The sequence below is a fragment of the Gracilinanus agilis genome, chromosome 5 (genome assembly GCF_016433145.1).
Source record: "Gracilinanus agilis isolate LMUSP501 chromosome 5, AgileGrace, whole genome shotgun sequence".
NCBI lineage: Eukaryota > Metazoa > Chordata > Mammalia > Didelphimorphia > Didelphidae > Gracilinanus > Gracilinanus agilis.
The window spans coordinates 108,369,436-108,393,169 of NC_058134.1; the positions used below are offsets into that span (position 1 = coordinate 108,369,436).

Below are 23,734 nucleotides of genomic sequence, written 5' to 3' on the forward strand. Positions count from 1 at the left end.
CTTCTGCCTTGGAACTGATACTTAGTATCATTTCTAAGATAGACGGTAAGGGTTGGAAAAAAGAACTAGATCATGCAAAACTAATCTCACTTCCTTTTTTTTTTTTTTTGACAAGACTGTTAAACTAGTAGATGAGGAGAATATAGATATATTTTACCTAGATTTTAAGAAAGTTTTTGAAAAAGTATTGTCCCAAAGTAAAATTGTCTGCTTCAAAGATGTAACAGATTCCTCTTCTGCAGGTCTTCCAACAAAGGCTAGATGACTAGTAGTCAGTTTTGATAAAAATGGAAGTCTTGTGTAAGATCTGGACTATGTGGAAGCTGAGATCCCTCAAACTTTCAAACTGAGATTCCCTCAGATTAAATCCAGCACCTTGCCCTGAATGCAGTAGCTGAAATAACTAGAAATATCTGGCTTCTGATACTCCATCCTACTTGAAACAAGTAAAGGAATAATAGTGTGAATGCTATGATTCAATATACAGCATCAACTCAAAAGACTGTTCTTGAATCATTAGGAATAGCCTTTGAGTTGGAAGAATTAACGTATAGTAGAAACAACACAGGTACACAAGAAAAGGTGTTATTATCAGCTAACTTTCTTTCCCTTTGAACAATCTGCCTTATATTCTGTATACTGGACACAAAAGTCTTAACAGAATTCTATATACCAATCCCAGCAGAATTACGGTTTTAAATAGTTGGTCAAGTAATTTCTTCTTTTTTTTTTTAAATTAAACCCTTACCTTCCAGCTTGGAGTCAATACTGTGTATTGGCTCTAGGTGAGAAGAGTGGTAAGGGTAGGCAATGGGGGTCAAGTGACTTGCCCAGGCTCACACAGCTGGGAAGTGTCTGAGGCCACATTTGAACCTAGGACCTCCTGTCTCTAGGCCTGGCCTTTAATCCACTGAGCAACCCAGCTTGTAAACCACTCATATTTTCCAAAGACCTTTCATATCTATCATCTCCTTATATCTTCCCCAAAACCAGAGGTAAATAAGGTAGATATTTAACAGATGAGGAAACAGATTCAAAAGAGGTAAATGAATTATTCAAGGTCATGCATCAAGTTTGTTGCAGAAAACTTGATACTCTCACTCTCAGTCCTAGGAGTTACTGTATAGTGTAATAACACATAGATCACTAGACTAAGTAAGATCAGGTTTCTAGTCCCAACTCTATTATTTATTAGCTATATGATCTTAGCTTCAGTATCTTAACTTGTAAAGTAGGAACAATACTTATTCCATTTCCTCACAGGGTTGCTGTGTGAATCAAGAAAGTATTGTGTGGGTATGCGCTTTAAAATTGGAAAGTAATTCACAAATGCAAAGTAATGTCATCCATTCGCTAAAGGTGCAGAGGCACTGTGCTAGACGTTATGTGGGAGCCAAAGAAGCTCTGCCCCTTATGTACTTTACAATCTAGTAGACTTGATAAGACTTGTACATTGAGAAAATAAAATATGCCATAGAGGTGCAAACCCCGTTTGCTTTCTCTGGTTGCTCCTGTCAGTGGATTCTCCCTATTTTTCATCCTTTCCCACCCGCGTTTCAGACTATCGGAGGATTTACAGACCAAAATATTAATGACAACGAAGTCTGGCCACGTTGCCCCACTAGATTAACACAGGAGGCAGCAGTCTCCCTCTGACAGAGCCCGGTAAGGTACGTAGCATCCAAGATTCTCACGGACAGAGGAGTTGAACCCGGCCGCGACCTCACGTTCTGCCTGGGGCAGATGGATTCGGATGATCGCGGGCGCCTCAGAGGCCCAGTCCGCGCTGGCTGTCCCCTCCACCCGAGCTTCACACCCAGTCTACGGCCACAGAACAACCAACTCACCGCCCGCCCAGCAGCGCCTCTACCGGCCTCGCTCCACGTTGTGCGCTCCACGCTCTCCGTCCCGGTCACCCTTCCGGTGTCCGTACCTAAAGCCTTCCCCGCCCCGGGAAACCGCTACCACCTGCGCTCGGGTTCCGCCGTGCTACAGGTGCGCCGGGGACGTTCCCATAGACTTATTTTATTTTCCATTCCGCTGCAGTCTCTCTCTGTCTCTCTGTCTCTCTGTCTCTGTCTCTGTCTCTCTGTCTCTGTCTCTCTCTCAGTCTCTTTCTCTCTCTCTCTCTCTCTCTCTCTCTCTCTCTCTCTCTCTCTCTGTCTCTCTCTCTGTCTCTGTCTCTGTCTCTCTGTCTGTCTGTCTGTCTGTCTGTCTCTCTCTCCTCTCTCCTCTCTCTCTCTCTGTCTCTCTCTCTCTCTGTCTCTCTGTCTCTGTCTCTGTCTCTGCCTCTGTCTCTGTCTCTCTCTGTCTCTCTGTCTCTCTCTCTCTCTCTCTGTCTCTGTCTCTCTCTCTCCTCTCTGTCTCTCTCTGTTTCTCTCTTCTCTCTCTCTGTCTCTCTCTCTCTACCTCTGTCTCTGTCTCTCTGTCTCTCTCTCTCCTCTCTGTCTCTCTCTCTCTCTCTGTCTCTGCCTCTGTCTCTGTCTCTGTCTTCTCTCTCTGTCTCTCTCACTTCTCTTTCTCTGTCTCTGTCTCTCTCTCTCTTGTCTCTGTCTCTGTCTGTCTCTCTCCTCTCTCTCTCCCTCCCTCCCCTTCCCCTCACTTTTCTTCTCCTTCCCTCCCTCCCTCCCTCTGTCTCTTTCTTTCTCCCTTTTTCTGTCTCCCTCTACCTCTTCTTTTCTCCATCCTATTTCTCTCTCCCCCAAACCATCTATCCACATGAATTTTAGTTTGGGGGCAAATCATTCAAGCACTGTTTCCATTTTCCCAAAGGCACACAATGGCCATATGATACATAGGATCTATTACTTTTCAGTTAGAAGAGGCTAACCCCTCTCATTTTACAAATGAGAAAAAAAGGCACAGAGAGGTAAAGGGTCTCTTTCAAGGTCAAACAGCCAGTCGGCATATGAAATGGGATTTAAATTCACATCCCCGTTTCCTAAATCTAGTGCCCCAACTGCCTACTTCCACACCCTGGACAAATCAGTCATAGTGCAAAGGAAAATGAATCTACCATTCAAAATTTGAATCTACCATGTTCCAGACATTAGGCAGCATCTCCAAAAGGTTAATTTTTATCATGTAAAACTATCTGCAAACATAAGTATATACCGATTCGTACAAAATAAGTACAAGGTGATTTCAGGGGACAGAGGAAGCTGGAGAGATCAGCAAAATTCTCTTGAAGAAGATAGCATTGTAGCTGAGCTTTAAGAAATTTGGTTTTCAGAGAGGCAAAGGCAAAAAGTTTGTGCAAAAACAGCAAGAACTGAGATAGCATGTCTTGTAAGGATTATCAGGAAGGCCAATTTGGCTAGAAGGTAAAGTGAATGAAGAGGAATAATATGTAGAGTGGAAATAAAATAGAAACTTCAATCATTTCATAAGATCTGGACTAATCCCCCAGCTACCTTGTGGTCTAATATTAAAAAGTCCCCAATCATTATTGAAGGAGAAATCAATCAATAAACCCTAAGTGCTGAAGATACAAAAAATGTTACAAAAAATAATACCCGACTTCAAGGAGTTCAAAATCTCATGGAAGCAATAACATTATGGAAAAATAGGAAATAATAAAAAGAGGGAAGGTGCAAGAATTAAGGAGGGTTCCTGTATAACTAGCTATGAAAGGACATGGTAAGTGCATGGTTTCATGCACTGTTGTAACAACTACTTGTCCTTGGCCACTGCAGCCTTGACTGAAAGACTTCCTTCAAACCTGCTCTTTTGTCTTCACAATTATAAAAATATTTAGTCATTTCCCCTTGTTGCCTGCCCTTGAATAGGAAACAATCTTCACATTTTCATAATAAATACTGACAGCTGCATGGCAAATATTCTCCCAGAACTCCATTTTTCCCTCTTTGTTTGATTCTCCCTTTTCCTACCCTTCTCTTTTTTATAAAATATATGTCTATCCTAACTTACTGTAAAATGCTATTGGTTGGCTATGTACTCTAAGTGGACCTAAAAAGTTATAAAAAACAAAATATTTGTGCAAGGAAACTGAAGCTGCTATTAGGAAAAGTAGACTTTCTCAGCATAATAATACATATCTTTGTTTTCTGTTTGGCTTCCTATATATTTGATCTACAGTCACTGGACCTTAACAATGGGTACAACTCTCCCAAGAGGGAAATTCTTCTTGGTGGAAAAAATTTCTTGACAGTAATCACCCTGAAAATGTAGGCTGAAGCCAGGTTATTCTTATTATCTGCCCAAAATAACTTATTAATTGCCAACTATAAGGCAAGTACTGAAGGACACTGGGGATACAAATATAATGAATAAAACAGTCCCTACTGAAAAGTTTGCATTCTAATTGGGGACACAACAAGAACATGGATAAGGACACATAGAAGAGATATAAAGAAAATAAATACAGATAAATACAAAGTAAATATTAGCTATTTTGAGAAGGGAAGGCATTATAATTTGAGGGGATGTGTAGAGACTTCATATGGAAGGGAACACTTGAGCCATGTCTTGAAGGAAGAGAAGGGTTCTATGGTAAAAATGGAGTGCATTCTAGGAATGAGGGAAGACCAATGTAGAGATATAAAATTAGGAAATGGAAATCTCATTTTTGAGGGACAGGGCAGTTTGTCCTTAGGTCATAGAGTGTGGGAGGGATGATAAGCATGCAAAGTTAGTGCAGTGTCCTGAAGTGTTTTAAAGGCTCCACAGAGGAGTTTATATGGGTATTTTATTCTAGAGGCAATAGGAAGCCACTGGAGTTTACTGAAGAGCAGAGTGTCGTGTAGGAGAATCTCTCCTTACCTGACTGCTTTTATCTTAAATCAATATTAGTTTTTACTTGTAAATTTTATTATACAAAGATTCATCCTCCGTTTCCTCATAGGTAAAAAATGGAGATAATAATAGTATAGTACCTATCTCAAAAGAATACTGTGAAGCTGACCTAATATATTAAAGCATTTGGCATACCTGAAAGTAGGTATAAATATCTGTTACTAAAGTGACCCTCATTCATAGCATTTCTACAAGCCATTCTAAACCTTGTTTTATCGTTAGTTATTTGTGGTATTCTCTAATGTGCATCTGTTGTGGGGGGCTTGAGGTGAACCCCCTGAGTTCGGGAAGGGTACCCTTTGCAAGAATGCAAGACTCCAAAAAACTTAGCTTAAAAATAAAAAGAGAAATTTATTAATTTAGGAGGTAATGTTGAATCTGGCCAGGAGGACAGCAAAGATGGAAAACTGCCTCCCAGAAGAGGTCACTTCTGGGGTCTTTATACTCTTTACAGTAGGCGACTTGAGAATGGTATGTGCTCAGGCACAAAGGAGGGAGGTTGGTCAGCTGAAGACATAGGGGATGACCCTCATAGTTTAGGGTATAGATAGATATCTTAGATACAACCCAATGGTATCAATAGCCTGGAGGTGTATCTCTAAGTCCAGGTCAAAATGGAAAGGATGATCCAAGGAGGATAATCCTCTCAGAGGACTTTCTCTTTGACACAGCAGGGTCTTATCAGGAGTTATCAGCTGTTTTCAGGTTAGTAGTCCCAAGGAAGCAAGGAAGCAAGGAAGCAAGGAATTTTCATGCTTACAATTTGGCCTGAAACACTTCTGTAATTTGGGGATGCAATGTCCCATGCCACACTCATATGACATTACTTGGTAAAATTGATGATTATAAAGAAGGAAATAGCTTGGTCCAGTAGAAAGACCACTGGTTCTAGAGTTTAGGGACAAGAGTTCAGAAGATCCTGTTTCTGACTCTCCCTATATCACCATAGGCAATTAATTTTTTTTCTCTGACCTGTTTCCACATCTTAAAAAATGAGAGGTTTGGATAGCATGACTTCTCATGTCCCTTCCAGCTCTATATCAGTGATCCTAAAATAGAATTTGGGGGTAGTATGAGATTTTAAAACATCTCCACATTTTCTCAAATGTCAACTTATTGCTCCTACCAGATTCTGGATCTGGGTTGCTATCTATCTGCCATATTTGTTCAAGTTATACATATCATGCAAACTAAATAAGAGAAGGATTGGTTGTGTATTAAGAATGAAAGAAAACAGATGGATAAGCTGAAGCTATTATTGTTCAGTCATGTCCAATTCTTCATGACTCCCATTTGGGATTTTTGAGGCAAAGTTACTAGAGTGGTTTGCAATTTTCTTCTCTAGCTCATGTTACAGGTGAGGAAATTGAGACAAACAGGTTTAAATGATTTGCCTAGGGGCACACAACTAAGTGTCTAAGGCCAGATTTGAACTGAGAAAGATGAGTCTTCCTGATTTCAGCCCCAGCACGCTATCCACTGCTCCGCCTAGCTGCCCCAGTCTCAATGCTACACCTGTTCTTATCCTTAACACATTAAAATATTAAGAATCTCCTCAAGACATTGTAGATATTAAGAATATCCTTAAGACACTAGAAGAAACAAGGAAAGTTTCTAGGGCTAGATGGTTCTGTAGTCAGAAAGACCTGAGTTCAAATCCTACCTCTAACACTTATTAGTTGTGTGACACAGGACAAGTCACTTAACATCCATTTCTTCATCTATAAAATGGGAGTAATAATTGTTTGTTGTAAGGATCAAAATTTTTGCCAGAGTTTGTTGTAAGGATCAAATGAAATAATTTTATCAAGTCCTTGGCACATAGTAGGTACTTAATAAAAGGTAGCTTTTTAAAAAAAATTATATTATGCAAATGTTAGCTATTATTATCTTGTATATAAAATTTTGGAAAGATCTAGATAAGAATGCATAAGATTAGAAGGCAGAGAGTGGTACAAGAATGCCTAAAATAGGAAACTGAAGAGCATTTGGGATCTGCAAAGATAGAAAGTTTACCTGAAGTGAAAAAAGTGACATCTCAGTTCAAGTATTGAGTACTGACAACCAAACCTATGTTTGTTATGTCATCTGGTGTTCCACTCCTCCTGGGAATAGTCCCACTTCCAAGATCCAACCTTTCCTTGTGAAACTTTCAACATTCGCACCCTGTGTCTCACTTCTGCTCCTTGACTATTTCAACATTTAGAGCAGTGCTTGTTGGCCACTAAGGTCCAGAGGAATTAAATGATGTTCTAGCTACTTTGTTCAGGTGCCTTTTAGAGCTGTGTCATAACATCGACAGGCAATGATAATAGTTAACAAAGCTAAAGATGTAAGGTCTAACTTGTCTGAAAACCAGTTAAATTTACTTAGTTACATAGTCAGAAATATACCCCATGTCATATGTCTCCAATGGGATTAAAAAAGGGAGAATGGATGGATTAGTAAAAAGACCCAGCCCTTATGAACAAGCAATTTTTAGATTCAGAAATCAAAGCTATCAATAATCATATGAAAAAATGTTCTAAATCACTCTTGATTAGAGAAATGCAAATTAAAACAACTCCTAGGCACCACCTCCCACCTATCAGATTAGCCAAAAATGACGGTAAAGTGATAAATGTTGGAGTGGATGTAGCAAAATTAGAACACTAATACATTGTTGGTAGAGTTGTGAATTGATCAAACGATTCTGGATGGCAATTTGGAACTGTGCCCAAAGGGCTATAAAACTGTGCATGTTCTTTGATCCTTGTAATATCACTACTATTTTTGAATACCAAACATATCATAAAAAAGGGGAAAAGACCTACTTGTACAAAAATATTTATAGCAACTCTTTTTGAGGAGGCAAAAAACTGGAAATTGAGTGGATATCCATCCATTAGGGAATGGCTAAATAAATTGAATAAGTTATGGTGCATGTTAGTGATGGAATACTATTGTGCTATAAGAAATAACAAGCGGAATGATTTCAGAAAAATTTGGAAAGATCTACATGAACTGATTCAGAGTGAAATAAGCAGAACAAGAACAGTGTACATAGTAACAATATCATACAATGATCAACTGTGAAGACTTGGCTACTCTCAGCAATACAATAATGTGGGACAATTCTGAGACTTGTGACAAAAAAATGCTATACACCTCCAGAGAAAGAACTGTTGGAGTCAGATGCAGATAAAACATACTATCTTTCACATTAGTTTATTTATGGTTTTATTTAGGGGTTTTGCTTTTATATGAGTATTTTCTTACAATGATGATCAATGTGGAAATGTTTTGCATGACAATACATGTACAACACAGATCAAATTGCTTACCATCTCTGAGAGAGGGGTGGGAGGAACAGAGGCAATTTGGATCTTATAATTTTGGAAAATATATATTTGAAATTGTTATTAAATGTAATTGGGAAAATAAAATCTCTTTGAATAATACTTTTTAAAAAATCTATCCCCAACTGTTAGAAAAACAATTCAAAGTTCATGTCTGACTGATGATAATAACTGGGATTTACATCTCACTTTAAGGTTTACAAAGAATTTTGTATATATCATCTCATTTAATCCACACCATGACCTAGTGAAGTAAATGCTTCTATTATCCCCATTTTACAGATGAGGAAACTGATGCTGAAAGTTGGCCAGGATCATATAACTAGTAAATGTCTGAGGGAGGGGTCCAAACTCAGATCTTTCTGATGCCAATAATCTGGCTAATGTGCCATGTAATGACCATGGGTTAGTACTGCCAACTTTAAAAAACACAGAACCACTAAAATAGAAAGAACAAGCCTTTCTCTTATTCTTTCTTTTGTTGAGACAGTGCTTAAGATTTGGCTGCCACACAGAGTCAAGCACTTAATACCACACGCATCCAAAGGCCTGGGACTCTGAGAACAGTATCTGGGAAAACACATCACCAAAGATGATTTTCCAAAGAGTAACAGAATTTGGGAGACTTATATACCTTTTGGAGAATAAAGGACAGGGAAGTATGATTGATTAGCTTTATAATGGACATAAGGAAACGAGGAGTCCAGAGCTGGATTTTCAGGGAAAGGCTGATGCTTTACAATGGAGACAAAAGGACCATTCCAGCCAGGGGCCTGGGCTACCAGGGAAGAGAAGTCTGATACTATGGGAGAAACTTCAAAGACAAAAAGGGTACTTAAGATTTGATTATATGGATCATTAAATATTTTTAAGGTTTATTGTTCAGTCTGAGACAAGGTCAGTCTGGGACTTCCCTTAAGGCAAAGTTCCCAAGGGACAGAGGCAAACTAGGGGCTTCAAAAAACACGGTTGACAGTACCATCATCCTTGAAAAACATAGTAACTAAAGTAGTTTAAAAAAAACCAAATATTTAATCAGGATAAGGGAAGTAGAATTCTTATGGCCACCACACAGAGTGCACATACACCATACCAATACCACACCCAGGAGGGAAAATAGACCCCAAGTAGGAATCTCCACCTTGGGAATTTCCAATAAACTAAAGAACTTGGGGTCTTATAAATACATTTTGGGGAATAAAGGAAAAGAAGGACAATTGATTGACTTAACTGCAGACCTGGGGAGTAGGATTCCAGCTAGGGGATGAACTACCTGGGAGAGGCCTAGATACTAGGGGGCATTTAAGATTAGATTATAAGAGGTGTGACCCATTAATTCAAGGGCTAACCACTCAGAGAAAGGAACTTCCTTAATAATAGTAGCTTCCATTTACATGGGAATTCAGGATTTGCAAAGGACCTCAATATATTATCTTATTGAATCTTTGCTGCCCCCAGGGAGGTAGGTGCAAGATAACTATCCTTGGTTTATAGTTGGAAAAATGAGGATTGGAGGTGAGTAGTCTGCTCAGGGTCACCCAATATTAGAGCTGGATGTGAAGTTGGTTCTTCCTGATGCCAAGGTCAATGCTTCATCCTCCACACCATTGCTGCTTCTCCACCTGTGAGACTTTTAAGCACTGAGCAGATATCTGGGGCACCCTGAAAGAATTGGGAGAACATTTATTTAGAGAATCATGCCCATGGTATTGACAGTGGAGGGGTTGCTGCAGGCTTCATGGAAGTTGCTCAAACCAAGAGAAGGGATGTAGCAAGCAAGAGAAGACCCCCATGGTAAAAGATCTTTTATCTAGGAATTATAATTGACTTAGGGGAGTATAAACTGGTGGCACAGATGATTAGAGTACAGAGTCTTGAGACAGAAAATCCACAGTTCAGATATCAGCCTCAGATACTTATTATCTGTGTGACCTAGGGAAAGTCCCTTAACCTCTGTTTGCCTCAGCTTCCTCAACTCTAACATGGGCTTATAAGACCTAACTCATAGGATTGCTTGAGAGGATCAGATGAGATAGTATTTGCCAAGAATTATATAAATACTCATTCCCTTTTCCACCTTGTTAAAAAAATCCAATTTTAGTTTCTTTTTATTCTCTATTTACTTTTCTTTCCCTTCCCCCACCTATTGAGAAGGCAAGAAAAACAAAGCCCATTACAAATATGTATAGTCATGAAAAACAAATTCCTGCATTAACTATGTCCAAAAAAAGAAGAAAGAAAAGTAAAGAAAATATGCCTCAGTCCGCCCTCTGAATCTATCAGCTCTTTATCTGACACTGGAGACTATTTGCAATGGGAGATTTGGGGACTAAGGGATATAATGGGATTTTTCCTATTGAATATCTAATGTTGATTTTTGGGGGAGTTGTTTTTAGCTTTCAAATGCCAACTTCAGCTCATTCTGAGCTTTTGCACTCAGAAATATAACTAGGAATTTTTTCACATAGGGTGAAATCAGTTGTGGTGGAGGCCAGGAGTGATGTGGTGGCGGTGAAGAGAATATTATGATTATGGCTACAGATACTCTAGGGCAATGTTTGGCTTGTTTCTCATCCTTCACTGCTCTCTGCTGATCCATAACCCCATAGTCTCCTTCCTCTTCCCTTTTCCTTAGCTCCTGTTGTTACATGGAGCAGCAAAGGAGCATGAAGTATAGATTACCAAGTTGTGGCAGTGTGGCAGAGAAGTGCACTCCCCCCCAAAAAATGTCAGCTCCCCATTGGTAAAGCCTTAGCTGCATCCCTCAGGTTAAGTCTTTGCTCTCAATAATAAAGAACTTTGCAATCACCTTGGTAGTCACTATATTCTTTGACCTTGCTTTAATCTTCTTTATATGTCTTACAAAAAAATCTAATGTAGTCAGTGAGTTTCTGCATAACCCCATCAGCCTCTTTAGTTAACTTCACATTTTGCACATTAGAATTATTTATTTATTTTTGTCTTCAGAATTTCACTCTTGAGAGCTTCCCATCTCCTTCTCACCATCCTGACTTTCCCCTGAAGAATGTTAGACCACTGCATCCTATTAACGTCGTTTTGTTTAGAGGACTGGGAGCAGCTGACATGCCAATGAAAATCATGTCACCTTGCCTTCAGCACCTTTTTTGTAGCTTGCCAATGCTTGAGTTTGATATATTGCAAATCTAATTCATTTCACTTCTTATCTGGAATAGTTCAGTTCAAGCACTGAGCATTTATTTCCATTCCATCTTCCCTTCCCCAGTGGTAGGAGGAAGGAAAGAGGCAAAGGGAAAACCTTTAGCGACTTAGAGATGGGTGCATGGGAAAAAAAGAAACTATGTACCCTCTCTTCCCTCTCCCCCAGGAGGACCTTTCTTTATCCTCGGGGAACTTTGGAATCTATTTTTCACAGAATATTGAGAATCTACTGGAATAAGGCTATAATGAATTCTTCTTTACAAAGATGAAATCCTCCTTTCTTTGGGGGATCGGTGTATTTCCTGTTGCTACTGGGTCAGTTGTATCTTTGGGGAGGACAAAGAAGGACAACGACATATTTACGGAATCATAGACTTTTTAGATGTAAAAGGGGCCTTATTTAGATCAAAGGATTTAGAGAGAAAAGAGATTTTTAGAGCTCATCCACTCTCCTTCATTTTACAGATAAACCTTCCATTGTACTAGGTGACTTTCCTGTAATATTAACAAGTACTTTGTAATAGATCCAAAACTCAAACTTGGGCCTTCTGACCTCCAGTGCCGTGACCGTCCATCACCACACAAAATGTTACGGGAAATTGGGTGGTTGTTTTTTCCCTGATTCTCCAAGATAGTATCAATCTCGAGTCCTCAATGATAAGATATCCCCATAAGGCTTCCCATCCCAGAGCCAACGGAGCATCCGGAGCATCCGTGTCATCCTTGAGAGCAGGCCAAAGCAGGATCCGAAGATTTGGTTTCCATTGCTGGCAAGATGGGAACACTGACCGCTAGGTGGCTCTCAAGACCGGGTGGTGGAAAGAAAATTGGGCCCGAATACTGCGTAAACACATTTCTCCTCTGCCTCTAGCCAGCATCCTCCAGCAGCTTTTTCCTTCCTTGTTAGTGATCTTGGGTATGTCATCACTTGAATTTGATGTAAGTGGTCTCTCTGCAATGCGGGGTGTTTGCTCTAGGCTACCACACAGGGGTCGGCACTTAGCGAGGCCCCTTCCCTGAGGCATTAATCTTGTTACTGGGGCTGCCTGGAATCTTGGGGTCTACCCAGCGTGATCTGATGAGTCTCCATTTGCAGGGCTTGAGGGTTGTCTAAAAAACAGTATTGATAGCAATTGTTCACATTTACAGAATGTTATGCTTTATAAAACTCATCATCATCATAAATAATAAACATTTCTAGATTATATTAAATATGTCAAATAATAAAAGCTCACATATTATATGTAATATACATATATTGTATGATATGTACATTATGCCTATTATGTTATATATAATATTACTTATATGTTCTCTGTATGTGTATTTATATGTCTATATATCTATATCTATATCTATATCTATATGTCTATGTATATACCACTAAAGGATAGTTAGGTAACAGAGTGGCTAGAGCACCAGATGTGGAGAGGGGAAATCCTGGGTTTAAATTTAGCTTCAGATACCCCCTAGCTGTATGACCCTGGGCAAGTCACCTAACCCCAAATGCCTATCCCTTACTGTTCTTTTGCCTTGAAATTGATACTTAGTAATGATTCCTAGACAAAAGGTAAAGGTTAAAATATATATATATACATATACATATACATATACATATATATATATATATATATATATATATATATATATATATATGTCACCAAACCTGTGACTTCTTTTTTTATATCAATATAGAATAACATAGGCTCTGTAACTTGTCTTCTTTGAGAGTTGCCTGATATACCGAGAAGTTAAATGACTTTTATCTAGGGTCACAGAGCCCTTATATGTCAGAGGCAGTCCTTGAACTCAACTGGGACTTGCTGAATCAGAAACTAGAATTCTATCTGCTCTTCCATGCTTAACTCCCAAGTGTAAATATTATCATCCCCATTTCACAAATGAGGAAATGTAGGCTCAGAAAAATTAAGTGACTTCTTTTGCCCATGGCCACAAACTGTTGGACTGAGACCTGAGACCAGGTTTCCTAACTAACTCTAAATGTGGTACTTTTTTCACTAAGATACTGATTTCTCCTTAACAACAACCCCCAAGCCCCCCAAAATGGGGTGATTTAGAGAGGAAAGGGAATTTTGTAGGAGGGGATAATCTCTGAAGGGAAAGGTAGGGAATATGCATTTATATGATACTTGCTATGTGCCAAATACTATTTTTTTACAAATATTTTTACAAATTGATCTCACTGAATCCTCACAATAATCTTTTTTTAAATTTAAAAAATTCTTCCATGGTTACATGATTCATGTTTTCTCCCTCCCCTCATTCCTCCCCCATCCAGGAGTTGATAAGCAATTCCACTGGGTTAAACTCATACATATTATCACTTGAACCCATTTCCATATTATTTTGTCCAAAACCCTAAAACACATACCCCTATAAACAAGTGATAAATCACATATTTTCTTCTGGATTTCTGCTCCCAAAGTTCTTTATCTAGATGTAGCTAAGATCCTTTCTCTGAAGTCCCTCAGAATTGTCCCCTCCCAATAATCTTGCAAGGTAGGTGCTATTAGTATGGCCATTGACTGTGAGGAAACTAAGGCAAACAGAGGTTCAGTGAGTTAACTAGGGTCACACAGCTATTAAAGTGTCTGATGTTAGAGGTGAGCTAAGGTCCTCCTGACTCCAGAACCAGCACTCCATCCACTGTACCTCCTAACTGCCATGAGATCATATTTAGAGCTGGGAGAGACCTTTAAGGTCACCTCACCTAATTCCCTCATTTTATAGATGAGGACACAGAAGTTCAAAAAGGTAAAGCTTAAAGTCACATAGGTAGAAAGATAACTAAATGAATTCAGATCCTTTATCCCCAAATCTATTACTCTTTGCGCTGTACTATTTTCCCTCTTCTAAGCCAATTCATTTTTGCAAATGAGGGATAAGATTCAGAACAGTTAAATGATTTTTCTGTTGTCACACAGCTAGAAAGCATTTGAGTTGAGATTGTTTTTTTTTTACTTCAAGTAGAGCCTACTTTCTTCTAGGGTTAGCACCTATCTTTCTTAGCTCTGGCATCAGAATTAACTATGGTAACAGGGTTTTTCCTATGTACCTTGAAGTACTATTGACAAGTGGACAGTTATTCAGGAAAAAAAGGAAATCATGGAAAAATATATGTTGAAAATTATTACTGCGTGTAATTGGGAAGATAAAATATCTTTGAATAAAAAAAAAAGGGAAAATCTCCATTATCAAGTACCCTCCAAAAAGAGGAAGAGCTCTTCTACCTTAATATCAGTCTAGAAAAACGTTCCATTATCAACAAAACAAAGAAAATAGTATTACCTTTCCCTGTCTCCTTCTGTGTACATCTGAAGTGGAGTACTTCATAACACGAGTCCAGACACCCAGAAATTCAATTATTGGATCCATTATTTATTGGTTAAAAAAAAAGAAAAAGAGAAAAATCTACCAGCTGGGACAGCCTTTGCTAGTGGAAGCTGTACAGACTCACATTACAAGGCAACTTAAATAGGTTTACAAGTTACAAGGCTATCCAGATTCTTATTTGTCAAGAAAAGCCTCATTACAAACATAGGTAGTGATCAGTAGATATCACTCGGATCATTCAGGGGATATTTACTTTTCCCATGTACCTAAACACTCATCCCTAGTTAGCTTATATATGTACCTTGCATTCCATCCTGACCTATTTGTTTGTACTTAAATACTCATCCAAAGTTAGTTATGTCCCTTTGTTGTCCTTAGGGGAATTTGGGCTCTGACCCACTGCTTGCCTAGGTTGCTTGGCCTCCTGGAGGGATTAGGCCACTTTCCTAATAATGCAAGAATGGATTAATCTACTTCAATTCTACTTTATTCTCTAATCTATTTCATTTATTCAGTCTTCTTCAATCTCTGAGACAGTCCATTTCAGGAGCTCTTTCCCCTCTCCAAATTCCACTTGAACTTAGGGTTTCCTGACTCCAGCAGGTCCACTGTACCACCTAGCTGCAATACCATAGCTATTTATTTTGGGGGCTGTTGTATGGTTTTATGTGTGCTGGCTAAGGAAAACATTCAGAGACTTCATTGTTTCATATTTCAAATGACTCATGATTTCATTCTAAGTCATAGTTTTCCCATCTGTAGAATGATGAGACTGCCCCTTCTTGCTCTAACATCCAACTATCATATATCTGCTCCTTAATGCTCAAGTATATAACTTTAGGAGTTTCTATAGAAATCATCATCACCATTGTTGTTATAATAAGGGCAATTTTGTAATGATAAACCTCTTTGAATTTAGCTAGCCTGGTCCTTAAAGGCAGCTGGTGACATATTACCTAGAGTTCTGGAGTCAAAAAGAACCAAGCTCTAATCTTGTCTCCTACTTGCTTTATGACCCTGGATAAGTCACTTAAGTTCTGTTTCCCTCAGTTTCCTCAATTATAAAATGGAGATAATAATAAAGTTGTTGTAACAGTAAAATGAGACAATATTTATAGACCATCTAGCATAATTCTTGGCATATAGTTGGCACTTTAAATGCTTATTCCCTTCCCTGTCCTTTCCCTCCAGAAAAATAGTATGCTATTCGGCATCCTAGACATTTTAAAGGCTTTTCAGAGCTTATGTTCCAATAGTGTAGGATCTGAAAGCTCAAGGTCATCTCTAGGCCTTTGGAATTGGCCCTCAATGGAGGGAAAAGAGACTTTGGTAATAAGAAATCAATATGTTTATAACCCACTAGTTTGCTCTCAGCACAAAAATGACAAGGTTACTAAATAAGTGCATTGTGTAGAAATGTTTCCTTACTCAGAGAAGACCCCAGAGCAAGACTGAACTGGCCTCAGGCCTTATCTAGCCAGTCCTCAGGACTAAAAAGACTCTGCTAAGGAGCATTCCAGAGCTTTTTAAGCTGTTTGATGGCCAAGAGCAGAATTTAACCTCCTTGAGGAAAAGGGATGATTTCATTTTTCCTGCGTCCCTCCAGAGCCTAGCACAGTGCTTTATATATGACAGATAGAGTGAGTAAGCAAGCAATAATAATAAATTAATAAATTAATAGGTAATTAAGCTCCTACCATGTGCCTGATACTGTGACAGATTCTGGGGACACAAAGAATATATAGCTCTCTCTCTGAGTTCACTTCCCCAACCTGTGTTTGCAGGTCAGGTACCAGGAGGGCAGTTACTACCCAATGTTCTAGGGGTAGTCTTGATGGACTGAGGAGTGTGGAAGAAAATAGCTTTGCCTTCTTTGCTTAATTTTGTTCTTTCTTAGTGTAATTAGAAGTGAACTGGTCTATGGGGTCCAGTCCCGGACATATTCAGGGATATTCTTCACCTGATTCCAGTCTATAAGAGCCTGTTTCCAATCATGTGTGACTAATTGGTTTGTATCATGTAAAGAGGAAAAGTCTTCTAGTTTGCCACCAAACCAAAAGAGCTAATGATTCAGGGATTACCAGGACTTTATGGGCTTATGTAAGAAGTGAACTGTAGCCTTTGCCACTCTTTTCCTTCTGCAACCATGAGGAGGCAGGACTATTTTGAGTAGCCTCTGAGAGCTGAATGGAGGAAAGGAGGCTGCCTTGTCTTCCTGGCTATGGTGGCTATGAAGCTACTCTTTTGCTAGACATTTTATATATATATATATATATACGTTACCTACTACTATCATATTATATATTTGAGCCCACTTTCTCCAGGGATATGGCATATATTTGTAGAAAAATGTTCCCTAAATTTGAAGGAAAATGTTTTGCATTGACTTTTCTTACTTTATTATCTCATTATATGTTTTTCCTAAAAGCCAATGTAATCATCTGCCTGATTTAAAAAAAAAAAAACCCTTAACTTCTGTCTTAGAACCAATACCGTGTGTGTATTGGTTCTAAGGCAGAAGAATGGTAAGAGCCAGGCAATGGGGGCAAGTGACTTGCCATCTCTTCAGCTTCCCAAATATCTCTGTTAAGACCAACATAACAGGTTGCACACCTAGGAAGTGTCTGAGGCCAGATTTGAACCCAGGGCCTCCCATCTCTGGGCCTGGCTCTCCATCCACTGAACCACCCTGCTGCCCCCCCCAACCCTTTTCTTTTTAACTGCCTGATTTTTAATAGAGAGCCCCCCAATAGTGGCTTAGGACAATAGTACCAGAAGTTCAGCCCTTTATGATTACTCCTGGAACCCTGATAATAGTATGCTGTCAATTCTCTGGACCCCAAACCTTGAGTGTGAGTTCAAGTTGGGGGAGTGAATCCCAGAGAAGATGCTACATTGCATTTAGAAGGGAGGTGGGTTAGGAAATTCTTTACTGTGACTTCCCTTCCTCCCCCCAATTGTAGTCAAAGGACAAGAATGTTGCCACAAAATGTTAATGAGGTATTAAACTAAATTTAAAGATGCCTCTAGCCCTGATCTATTTGTGCAATGAACACCTCTCTGATTGAGTTAAGAAAGGAATTGAAGGGCAACCAAATTAGCCACATGTCTGGGGATTTGAAATAGCTAAACCCGGAGGAGCTAGAAAGTCAGTCAAAACTCAGAGAGAAAATGGTAGCAGCAATTTGTCCAGAGGAAGCCATCCAGCATTTAGAGAAAACCAAGACCAGGAGAGATTTCAAACCTTAGGTACCTGTGGAAGATAATATTGCAAGGGGGCAAAGAGGAATATCTCCACTCCTTCTGCTCCCAGCCATATAGCTTTGGAAGAAAGCTCCTGGTCCATTAAGAGACACTATAGTTATTGGGGAGCAGAGCCACACCCTCTAGACTGACTTAGATGGAGAAAGACTGTCAGCAGAGGAAGGAAGTGGCTTCAAGGAGAGTCATCTCTGACATGAGAATTGCTGTTCTCACCCATCAGGGCATAGTTTCCATTTACACTAAATATATCATCTATGTACACAATTCTCTGCATCTTGTCTCCCTGCCAGTGCCCTCCCCTCCAAGCTCCTGGAGAACCAGGACTATGTTTTTGCTTTTCTTTGCATCCCTAGTACCTAGCACAAATAACAAGTGCTTAATGAATTTGTATTACACGCCAATCTGAAGAGGATCTCAAAAACAAAGGAGACTTGATAGCCCAGATCCCGACCTATCTCTCTTTGTAGAACACCTGAAATAGCCCTGAAGTGATGACTTTTTTCACAAAAAAAGCTGGGACTACTCCTCTGTGAAAAAGAGGCCAATGAGAGACTGAAATTCAGTTGTAGTTCTTTAGGGGAGAAACAGCCTCCCAGGAAAAATCATCAACCTCTCTGCATGGAAGCAGGGAAGGCAGAGGAATGTTTCAGTGGGGACAGAGCCTGAGGAGAGTGAGCTGTCCAGGCTGCCCATGCTCCTTCTCTCAACCATCAGTAAGGAAACCTGGCAAGAATATGCTTCCAAGTGTGTATGGAGGACTTGCCTTATTTACTTTGAGTAGTTGTTTTCATTGAGTGCCTTTTATTTGGAATGAATGCATAATCTCATTTCTTCTGAAAATAGGAAAACAGTGATAAGAGGCTCATGAGCTGTGGATTTAAATGGATGATGACTCAGAGAAGCTAGAACCTGGGTGGCACTTTCAGGGGCTCCTACTGAAGGCATTTAAAAGTTAAAAGTAGTCTTAGTAAGATAAGTTATGTGGGCAAGGGTTAGGCAAATGGATAAGTTACTGTATACCCAAGGTCACAAAGTTAGGAAGTGTCAGAAGACAGATTTGAATGCAGGTCCTCCTGACTCCAAGGCTGTCACTTTATCCACTATGCCACTTAGCTGACTCAGAGATAGATTAAAAAAAAAAAAACAAAAAAACCCTTACCTTATGTCTTAGAATCAATACTTTGTATTGGTTCCAAGGCAGAAGAGTGGTAAGGACTAGGCAACAGGGGTTAAATAACTTTGCCCAGGATCACACAACTAGGAAGTATCTGAGGGCAGATTTGAACTCAGGATCTTCCATCTCTAGGGCCAGACTCACAATTTCCTGAGCCATCTAGCTGCCCCCAGAAAGCAGATCTTTAAAAATCTGTTAAAAAATGAAAAAACTGAACTTCAGAAAATTTGTTGATATGCACAGCTAGTTAATTGTAGAGTACATTAGAAGTCACGTCCTTGACTCCCAAACTGGATCTAATTTTGTTACATCATGTTGCAGCCCCTTATCATTTCTTTGTGGGAAGGACTGCCCATCATTGAGAGGCTTTAGATCCCCTTCATGCCACCCTTAAAGAATCTCATATTCATGAAGTATTTGGCCAACAAGACTTTGCCTTCTTTTTAAAATTTTGTTCTTTCTTAATATAATTAGAGGTGGGGGGCAGCTGAGTAGCTCAGTGGATTGAGAGTCAGGCCTAGAGTCTGGAGGTCCTAGGTTCAAATCCGGCCTCAGACACTTCCCAGCTGTGTGAGCCTGGGCAAGTCACTTGACCCCCATTGCCCACCCTTGCCACTCTCCCACCTAGGAACCAATACACAGAAGTTAAGAGTTTAAAATATATATATATAATTAGAGGTAAACTGGTCTACGGGTATGAGAGGAGTAAGGTCCACTAAGGCTACTAATGGTGGTTCAGAGTTTCTGGGATTCTGGGAAAGTATGGGGTGATGAGACTTCCTTCTAGTTTTTCCTCCCAAATAGAGTTTGTAAATAAAATAGAATTCCTCCTGTTTTCAGTTGCATGGGTGACAGTTATGGTGACCTTTTTTTCAATTTTCCCCAGGAGATAGAAAGATAGGGGTAAGGGTGGAGGGTGAGAAATGCTCTGCCAAAGGGAGAGCAGCTGATAAATTTGTGCCTTAACTTAATGACATTTTCATCTTTCAAAAGATGAAGGAACCAACAAGTTTTGCACTTGAATTTCATCAACAAAGAGGAATTGGTAGCTGAAAGAGAAATTACCGAAACCCTGGAGACAAGAGATCACTTCATCATAGTTTGTGAAAATGACCAGAAGAAAGCCCAGTATAAGTCTCATCTGTACCCAAATAATTTATGAAGAATAGATTTAAAAGGATCTAGAGAAACGATAGGTAGAATTCTATGGTTTAATATTTTCCAGGGGAAGTTAACCCAAGAAAGAAGAGGAAGTATTAAAAAGGAAATTCTGAAATCAACTAAAGACTTAAGAAGTGATCAAAGCAATGACCTATTCTGACCCCAGAAGATTGATGAGGAAGTGTGCTTCACTGACCACTTCATATACAATGATTTAGGGTGATAAGACACAAAATACAGGATGAGACATTCAGAAATGGCAATTGTATGGACCTTTTTGCTTGACTATGCTTATTACAAGGACTGTACCTTTAGAAAAATTATTTAGGCAAGGGATCTAGAGGTCTTGATAGAAGAAAAGAAAGAAAAGGTCACTGAAACATTTTTTTTTATGCACAGAAGAGAACTGAAGAAAACTCAGAAGAAAACATAAATTTTTTAAAAGCTTTTTTTTAAAGCTTTGAAATTAATATGCTAAATTTATTTCATACTAGAAAAAAGTAAACTGTATGCAATAGAGTCTTGTTTTTTACATTTGGTCCTTTTTTCAATTTTACTTTGTATTTGGAAATGCTGGTGTGGAGTTGTGTTTTTTAAATTGAGAATAAAAATAAAAAATTTAAAAAGAATGAAATATTGAAGAAGCAAGTAGATTTCCAGATAAACAGAAAAAATGTGGATCTACCAAAAAAAGACTGATGGAGCTATCCTAGAAACTCATTCACTGATTTAGATTTTTTTAAATCCTTGCTTTTTGTCTTAATATCAATTCTAAGACAAAGGAGTGGCAAAGGCTAAGTAAATGTGTTCCTGGCTTCTTTCAATATTCAACTCAAATCCCATTTACTTAATGCATTATTAAATGATTAAGTTAGCCATACATCCTATTCCAAGTCTATTGTTTTTGTAAAAGAATATATATTGTGTTGGAACATTCTTTCATGTTACCATCAAATTATGCAGGTGCTTGGGTATAAGGTTAGCTCCTGGACAGTATCTCATCCTCCTGAAGGGGGTTTGTGAAGTTATTCTTAAGGTCTAATGGTTAAGATTTTTTTTTTTTCTTAAGCACTTTTAAGGAAAGATACCACCAGTAACCTGGACCAGGAAATCAGATCTTTTGGAGAAAATGCTATGAGGATCATCATGATTCCAGACAGGCTAAAAAGATGACAATAATGGAAAATATTCTCAGAAATCAGATATGACATCATGAGACTCTGAGTGAGACTTTGGATATAATTAACTGAACTGTGGGGGTTTGTCCCTCTCTCTACTTCTGTTATCTTCCTATGCCAATATTTTGTTTTGATTGTTAAAAAACCCTTGGGCCCCAAAGGGGGAATTCCCCTAATAGCTCCGTGTCAATTTGTCTATCAATTATTTTTTATACGTTAAGAAACACCCAAACATAGTTAGACCCTCCATGAAATGTGCAATACCTTTGGGACCTTACATATCCTGGTGAGACAATTCTGGAATGTATAGATATTATGTATGGAATGATTCATTGGGGAGACTAACTTGTCTCCCAACAAATCAGAGTGGGGATTGTGAAAAATTAACACTAGGCTGCATCCTTTTAATTGTACCCTAAGATTGACTTTAAATTTTTAAGAGAGAGCATTTCCTATTGAGTTTGAAATGATCCACTCTCTGATTAAATTAAGTTGCAGCTCAACCTCACTTTTGGATTGAATTAAGAACAAAACCTGGTGCCTATCTGTCAACAAACTACTTAAGATAGTTGATGACATTCTGGTGGGGAAAAGATACCACAGGTCTAGTGGTTCCCTGACATCCTGAAGACCCTTGTCTTTTGTCCCTGATGACTCTGGCATCCAGAAGAACCACCTCTTGTTCAAGGTAAAAGCCCTCTAATCATAGGGGATTTGAGAAGGGATGTCACTCAGAGTATAAGTTTTGGGACTCTAGAGGAAATCAGGTCTTTTTGGTTGGAAATTAAGAGTGAGAAGATGTATGTGGGCAAGGGAAATGGTTAGGGAATGGCCAGTTACATGTAGGGAGATGCCTTTTCTTTCTCTGACCCATCTTTTAAATGATTTAATAATTATGAATTAAGATATAGTCTCCAGAGAATTTTCATCTTAACATCCACTTTCTACAAGAGACCTTTCCTAATACCACCCTCCTCATCTCCAATATCAACTCTTCTGAAATTACTTTCCATTCACACTGTATATACCTTGTATGTACATAATTTATTTGCATGTTGTTCTCCTACAAAAACAACTTCTTATTAATAAATATGAACTCAGTGAGACTAGTAAACTTTTTTTTCTTATAGTAGGCTAAGTCATGGTTTAATAAATGCTTATTAATCAATTGACATTATTAAAAGGATGAATTTTTTCATTTTTAAAAGTTTATGTAATTAATTTAGAATATTTTTCTATGGTTACATAATTCATATTATTTCCTTCTTTCCTCCAACCCCCCCCCCCCAAGTCAACATGCAATTCCCCTGGGTTTTACATGTGTCATTGATCAAGACCTATTTCCATATTATTGATATTTGCACTGGCTTGATTGTTTAGAGCAGTGATTCCCAAAGTGGGTGCCACCGCCCCCTGGTGGGTGCTGCACAGATCCAGGGAGGCAGTGATGGCCACAGGTGCATTTATCTTTCCTAGTAATTGCTATTAAAATTTTTAAAAATTAATTTCCAGGGGCTCTAAGTAATATTTTTTCTGAAAAGGGGGCAGTAGGCCAAAAAAGTTTGGGAACCCCTGGTTTAGAGTCTACATCCCCAGACATATCCCCATCAATCCATGTGATCAAGCAGTTGTTTTTCTTCTGTGTTTCTGTTCCCACAGTTCTGTTCCTTTCACTCTGCATCAATTCCCGGAGGTTGTTTCAGTTCAAATGGAATTCCTCCATTTCATTATTCCTTTCAGCACAATAGTATTCCATCACCAACAGATACCACAAGTTGTTCAGCTATTCCCCAATCAAGGGGCATCCCCTCATTTTCCAATTTTTTGCCACCACAAAGAGCACAGCTATAAATATTTTTTACAAGTCTTTTTCCTTATTATCTCTAAAAGGATGAATTGTGATCGCTTAGAAAGGGAAGCAGGGATTACTAAAAGCTACCAGGATTTTCTCAAAAATGAATCATGCCAGAATAAAATAATTTTATTTTTTAAAAAGAGTAAATAGAATGGGGGTAGCAAGGTGGTTCACTGGGGACATCTAGATGACTTAGTAGATAGAGAGCTAGGTCTGTAACTGGGAGGTCCTGGGTTCAAATCTGTCTTAGACACCTCCCAGCTATGTGACCCTAAGGAAGTCATTTAACCCTAGTTGCCTAACCCTTACCACAACAATTCTACCCTGGAGCCAATATTCAGTATTGATTCTATGACAGAAAGTAAAGGTTTTAAAAATAGAAAAAGTATATAGGCCAGGAGAATGCTGTAATGTA

General features: G+C 38.9%; 1 protein-coding gene across 2 annotated transcripts in view; it reads right to left on the minus strand.

Moving 5' to 3' along the window:
* AGK (acylglycerol kinase) overlaps positions 1-1,878 on the minus strand; it is a 113,920-nt gene extending 112,042 nt beyond the window's left edge. The window contains exon 1 of one of the 2 annotated variants that reach the window (XM_044678155.1): positions 1,848-1,878. The gene's annotated coding sequence lies outside the window, so the exon portion shown is untranslated. Of the gene's footprint in view, positions 1-157; positions 394-1,847 lie in introns of those variants that run through there. The other variant, XM_044678156.1, reaches the window with a different exon arrangement.
* Between the last annotated feature and the right edge of the window lie 21,856 nt (positions 1,879-23,734).